This window comes from Hippopotamus amphibius, chromosome 12, assembly GCF_030028045.1.
Source record: "Hippopotamus amphibius kiboko isolate mHipAmp2 chromosome 12, mHipAmp2.hap2, whole genome shotgun sequence".
Lineage (NCBI taxonomy): Eukaryota > Metazoa > Chordata > Mammalia > Artiodactyla > Hippopotamidae > Hippopotamus > Hippopotamus amphibius.
Window position 1 is genome coordinate 82,075,428 of NC_080197.1, and position 7,234 is coordinate 82,082,661.

At 36.2% G+C, this 7,234-nt stretch overlaps 1 pseudogene; it reads right to left on the bottom strand.

The window, feature by feature from the left end:
- Window positions 1-2,014: 2,014 nt before the first annotated feature.
- Window positions 2,015-2,950, bottom strand: LOC130833408 (olfactory receptor 6C76-like; annotated as a pseudogene).
- Between the last annotated feature and the right edge of the window lie 4,284 nt (window positions 2,951-7,234).

Sequence of the window (7,234 nt, forward strand, 5' to 3'; positions counted from 1 at the left end):
TGTCAGTGAGTAATGGTCACACAGGCATGTATGTGAACAGAAGTTCACAATGACAGTAATAATGATGAATATCACTAGGCATTCATAGGATGATGAGCAGAGTCTCAAGCTTGTAAATGACAGAGTCCAAGTACAAACCCAGGCAGCCTAACACCAGGCGCTTAAACTAACCAGCACAAGGTAGCTGAGAATGGTGTAACTGAGCCTCTTAACACTCACTCAAGGATGGATGGATCAGTTCTTTTTTTTTTTAACTTTTATTTCTTATTTTTGGCTGTGTTGGGTCCTTGTTGCTGCGTGTGGGCTTTCTCTAGTTTTGGTGAATGGGGGCTACTCTTGGTTGCAGTGCACAGGCTTTTCATTGCTGTGGCTTCTCTTGTTGTGGAGCACAGGTTCTAGGCGTGTGGACTTCAGTAGTTGTGGCACATGGGCTCAGTAGTTGTGGCATGTGGGCTCTAGAGTGCAGGCTCAGTAGTTGTGGCGCACGGGCTTAGTAGCTCTGCAGCATACGGGATCTTCCTGGACCAGGGATTGAACCCATGTCCCCTGCATTGGCAGGCGGATTCTTAACCATTGTGCAACCAGAGAAGTCCCAAATCAGTTCTTTTAAACTGAGACTTCTATTGAAGTTGGTGGCTGGGAGCTTCTTCCCTTTGTACAGTATCATGAATTGAAAAGAATGAATTGGAGGCTGCAAAGCACTATGCTATTTATCATGCGACATAGAATATCTGTATTAAGGAAGAAGGAAAACATTTAAACAAAGATATGGCATAGAAAAAAACAAGGAGAGAGAGAAGCATGTAAGAGTGAGATTAAGTGACAATAAGTTATGGCATATATGAAACTTTCTGGCTCCTGAGATAAAGAGATTTAATGAATATACAAATCGTCCAACGATTATCAATCCAATAAATACTTTTTCTTAATATGGTTTTAGTTTTTAAGTATTCGACAACAGTGTAATACATCATACTACCATAAGTGAATCATATCAAAATTATGCTGAGACAACTAACAAAAGAGAAGAAACAATACTATTAATTTTGATATTCTGTGGTTAGAGAGGTACTAAACACAATCTTGAGTAAAAGTCCCAAGAGAGCATCATTACCAAGCCAAATGTTGCTCGCTCTCAGTGGAATTGTTTTATAGAAAAGTGATGACATGCTATTCTCCTTCCTTCACGTAATGACTTTAATTAGAAAACTTCTATAATCATGAATTGTTCTCATGATATAATTTGTTATATTAATTAATTATTCTTACTTAAGTATTCATACAGTAAATTGCATTAAAGAGGAGAAAAACTACTAAAAGTTATGCTATATCTTACTGCTTTGCTGTAATAATGACAAACATAATTCAATTTTTTTTATTTTCTATTCAAACTAAGTAATTTGTGAAATAAATTCCTTCATGAATATAAAAATTAGTGTTCCCTTAGTCAACATTGTTTGAGACATAAATTTAATATTTGATTGTATATCAGATATTCCTTCATTCCATGAAATTCTTCTAAGTGTGATTTTAAAGAAAAAAAAGCAGTGGAGATATAGATATAAATACCTATTATATATATCCACATAAATACATAAAACACGTATAAATAAATATGTATATAAATGTAAGTACATATATATTTAGATACATTCTTTTATACATTTATATGATTTAATACCTAAGAAATAATAATGCCATATGCTGTTTGAATAAATTAGGTTGTGATAGATATCATCACAACGCATAGTGCTCGAAGTACCTGTATTAATATAGGACTTGACTTTAGTCATTTCTTTGCGTTACTTCATAGGAAAATGCTACAGATCATTCCATAATGATTTTGTGCTCACATTCATATATGGAGAACTTGTATTATAAGAACATTGAACAAAAAAATCAAAAATTTTATTTCTGAGAAGTGATAAAAATAAGGAGTGAGAAGAGGTGAAACAGTGAATTCTTTACTGGTTCTCTGGTAAAAATTGCTGTGTGTTTTAGTCATAAACTTTGGTCAGATCAATGTTTTTGAGGACAGTATCTTTCTCACAACATCCATAAATGCTTGTTTTACTTGCTGGTTCCTTAAGCTATAAATAAATGGATTCAACATAGGAGCCACAGAGCTCTCCAACATAGCAACCCCTTTGTCAAAGCAACACTTTCTTCACTGAGGTTTTCACATACGTGAAGATGCAGCTTCCATAAGAGAGAGAGACAACCATCATATGGGAGGAGCAGGTTGAAAAGGCCTTTTTTCTTTGTTGAGCTGAGGGGATTCTCAGAATTGTTCTGAGGATGTATGAGTAGGAGAGGATTACTAGCGTCAAGGTGGACATGAGAGTCAGCACAACTAAAACAAAGCTCATGAGCTCTAGAGTGCTGGTGTCTGTGCAGGAGATTTGCAGTAAAGGAGCAGAATCACAGGTGAAGTGGTCAATGATATTGGAGTCACAGAAATCCAGCTGCAGCCCCATGGTCAGGGGTGGAAAGATCACCAAGAAGCCAGCCAGCCAAGAGCTGCCTACAAGCTGGTAGCAGATCTTGTGACTCATGATGGTTGTGTAATGCAGAGGTTTGCAGATAGCCACGTAACGATCATAGGACATTGATGCCAGGAGGAAAAACTCTGTTGAACCAAGGAGGATGAAGAAAAAAAGCTGAGCTGCACAAGCATTGTAGGAAATAGATTTGTCTCCAGTTAGAAGGCTCATCAAAAATCTAGGATTACAGACAGAAGTAAATGAGATTTCTAAGGAGAAATTCCTGAGGAAAAGATACATGGGGGTCTTCAGGTGGGCATCCAGCAGGGTAAGAATTATGATGGTCAGATTCCAGTAACACTCAGCACATAAGTGAGAAATAAAAAGAAGAAAATCACAGCCTGTATTTCTGGATCATCAGTCAGACCCAGGAGGATGAAATCTGTCACTGATGTTCTGTTTCTCATTTCTGGTGGTTGATTGTTGACAAATCTTATTGGCAAAATCAAGATAGATAAGATAAATTGATAAGCTTCAATATCAGCACTTGTTTTTTCAAGTAATGATTGTATCTTCACAAATAGTATCTGGGCTTCTATGTGTACATTCCCCTTGTCCCCCAGTTTGTTATATGTCTTAGGGTGTGTATTTTGTTTAATATGAATCTTGTTTCTCTGCATAATGTCCTCTGATTCCTTGCTATATGTTTATTGTGCCTTCACTTAGTACATTTGCTACTTGGGAAATCTAGTGATTAAACATGAACTCTTCTCATGCTTTACCACTGAGCTAAAATGGGGAGGACATTACTCTTTTGTTATTCAGGCTTACGAAGATTAAAAGTACTAACTTATGATGGAAATGGTTGGTGAACCCAAGCCTAATTAATATATCTCAGTGACATTCTGAGTACTGTCTCAGAAAATAGCCAGTCATACCTTTTCTTGTTGACATACTGCCTTGTTTCTTGCAAATATTCGAGTGTAAGTCATTCCAATGTTGTGTTCAGAACATTTATGTATATTAAAAATGATTTCTATAAACACTATGAAATATTTTGTAATCAAATATTCATTTCAATGTCACATATTAATGAAGGCTCTGAACCCCTAAATTTACTTTTTCATTACATTAACATGCAAATTCAATTTAGTATTTTTACTTGATTGCTTCAAAATGCCTAATATTTCCTTTTGAAAATCTACAAAAATGATGTGGGCATCAAGCAACATGTTCACAAAATATGCTAGTGATCTATATAAATACTTTAGAAATAAATTTAGATATGAAATACACAAATAATTTACATGTAGAGTCTAAACCTATTGTGGACACCCACACCAAGAGTATACACAGGTCCTTCTAAAGTATAAATATAAATTAAGGAAAGAAAACTATACTCCATATATTTCTACTAATTGCTAGAAATCACCACTTAAAGTTCTCCAGTATTCAGATTATTGACTGAACTATTATATTAATATATGTGTATATTTATGTGTATACATCTATATTAATGTATATGGGAGAAAGGCAGCAGAGAATCAAAGCTACGTAACATATGAAAGCTGAACATCATGTGAAAATAAATTGTGAATACTTACTTATTGTCAATTGATTGATGGTTAGAATTAAACATTTAAAATAGTCATATGTTCATTTCACTTAAATCAGAAGTGAAGCATTTAGTCAAGCTACATGCAGAAATAACTAGATTTCCTTTCCTGCAACAAAGCTGTAAACCCTCATAAAGACCTTGTTTACCCATCTCTAATAACCTAACGAGATATTTTCCCATTTTTTTCCCCAGCATTGTCCAAAACCTGGAATCTTGAAATATTTCACCTGTCATATTGACATAAATCTTTAAATGAACATTTGCTGCTATTAATGAAATAAATATTCTAGAATAATTCTTTGATAGGCTTCTCTGATGTTTTGAGTTTGGGGGGGCATTTCCATTTATTTTCCTTTGGAAAAGAGTAAATTTAGCACCTTTAATGTGTTTTGCTACATATAGCTTCAGAAATATTCCTTGAGACAAATTCTTAATGACTTTCGGGATAAACAGTAATAGGGCACTAATGAATCATGTACAAGATCCACTTTGACAATCATGTTTAATTGGTTGATTATGGGGCCTATGCCCCAGGAGAAGTTTGAAGCAACCATGCAGCTGGGTGTTAGCCAGTATTTGGGAGGGGTGAGGCTTAGCAAACATAAACCAACATCTGATTTTTATTTTCATATGATCAATGCATCATTCTTAAGACAATGTGTGGATGTCTGTTTAAAGTATGGAAAACAAAATAAGTTACAGAAGTATTAAAGAAAAAACCCTAGATTCCATAGGCTGTGAAACAGTGTTGAAATTATGAGGACTTTTGAGATATAACATTCCAACTAATATTTCCTTAGAAAGTATTTCTCCTTTCATTACTTGAGCTAAGTCACTAAAATTAGAAGCACATCAAATTTCACCTTTACATTTACTTAATATTTCCAACTTCTTAGTATGAAATCTGAGATATATTTATATAATGTCTGTCAAACAGATGAGCACATTAAGTAGAGTTCATTCCATAGTGACCAAATTCAGTGGTAAACATATTCATTATTGTAATATCTTCTTAATGAACATGTTATATAAATAAAATGTGAGCTATTTCAATTACTTTTGTAAATCAGTAATGGTATTTTGGTATGAGAAGTCTAACTAATAAAAGTTATTAAAAGTTTTCATAATCATAAAGTCTAATATAACATGAAGAAAAACATCACAGTGTGTATCTTTGTACTTCAAAGAAGTTTCCTTCATGTGATCTTATTTTTACAAAAATCTACTCGAAATATATATTTATTCTGAAGTATGTAAATGCAGTGGTAACTACTCAACAATTTGTGATACAATTTTTTGATACATCTTTAGACACACTCTAATTTTGGAAACTTGCCTTTGGCACTTAGTAATACATTGTTAGACATATGATACCTAATTTTGGAAAACCTCCTTTGTCACAAAGCAACACTTAAGTATCTGATGTCAGCATGTATACTTAAATCACTTTTAATGGCTGAATAGTATTTCAATGTATGGATGTACTATAATCAATCAAGTTCTTATTTGTTCCTATTATGAATCATTACAAATTTCCAAAATTATATCAAATATTGGAATGAATAGTCAAATGTATACATTTAGGTATCATTGTTCTATTACATTTTGAGTGTAGATTTCTGCAAACAATATTACTGGGTCAAAACTTTTCCTGTGGGAGAAGAAAGATGGCAATGAAGTAGAAGGACGTGGAATGCATCCCTCTCCACAGATGCATCAGGAATACATCAAAAGTCTCAATAATTCCCACAGAGAACCAGCTGAACACCGGCAGGTGACCTTGGACACAAGAAAGGAGTGCAAAGATCCCGACATAACTGGGTAGGACAGAGGGGAAAAAAAAGGAGAAAGAGGAGGAAAAGAAAGGAAAGGGATAGGTCCCACCCCCTGGGGCAGGGGAATCTGAAACAGAGGGGAGATTGCTGAATTCAGGGAAACGTCCCTTATATGATGGGGAAACCCCTTCTCCAATGGGGAATTTCCCTGGGTCAGAAGGGAGGCATTTGGGACTGTTCAAAGAGGGTGAAGCAACTGATCTGTGGCAGACAGGAAAGAGTGAGAAACACACATAGTGTCCACACCATGGCTCAGTGTGTCTGGACTGAAACATTGGTTCACAGCTGAACAAGGGGTCTGGGAGCGGGAGTGTGGGAACCGGAGAACTGATTCAGCGTGAGAAACATTGTTAGCAGTGGGGAGAGGGAGTGAGAGGACAGGAGGGAAGAAATCTGCAGTAGACAATGCCTACCTTGGAAAGCTGGGTGGCCATGGCGGAGGCTTGATACTGCTGACTCACAAGCAGCGGGGAGGAGCCATGGGTGTAGCCGCTCTCTTGGCATCTGCGACGGACAAAGGAAGGACCCATCTGGGCTTGGCTAATGTGCTCAGGGATAACAAAGGCCCCTGGGCGGGGCTGGCCTAGAGTACCTGCAGCCAAGAGCCAAAAGTCAGCAGAGTGGCCCAGCTCTGGAGACATTCTGTTTACACCTGAGCCACCAGCATCCCTCTGCAACAGGCACTGCCACAGCTGACTGAGCTGCCCTGACCCAGGCAGGGTGCCACTGCTCACTCACTCCAAGAGGAAGGAGCCACTATTGTACCCTCTCTCTCCCTACACACTGGTGCTTACAGACGTGTTCGTATTGTTATAAAGGAAGCTCTGCTGGTCACAGAGTAACACAAAAAGCCCAAGGCAGGTAGAAGGACACTTACAACTGAGACCCCAAGGAAACAGAAATATTATTATCAATTCTATTGATCTGGTCCATTCTGGGGTCAGTTCTAGCTTTTTTTTCTTTTTTTAATTAATTACGATCTTAGTCCTAAGGGATCTACATGCTTTATAACATATTTTTTATTCTATTTTCTATTCTATTTTTAATTTTAGCCTTTTTAATATATTTCTATTTCTAGCTAAGTTTTTTGTAGTGCTAACTTTATCTCTCCTACCTTCTTTTCATCTCTATCTTTTTTACATTTCTATTTTGTTCTTTTTCTTTTCACTTTTCCAGTCACACTATGCTCTTCTGTTGCTCTGTGTTCTATCCTTTTTTAGTTTCTTTTATCTTAATATACTTATAATCAATATTATTGCTTGGCTCTGTTTCCTTGCTTTATTCTCCAGATGACACAC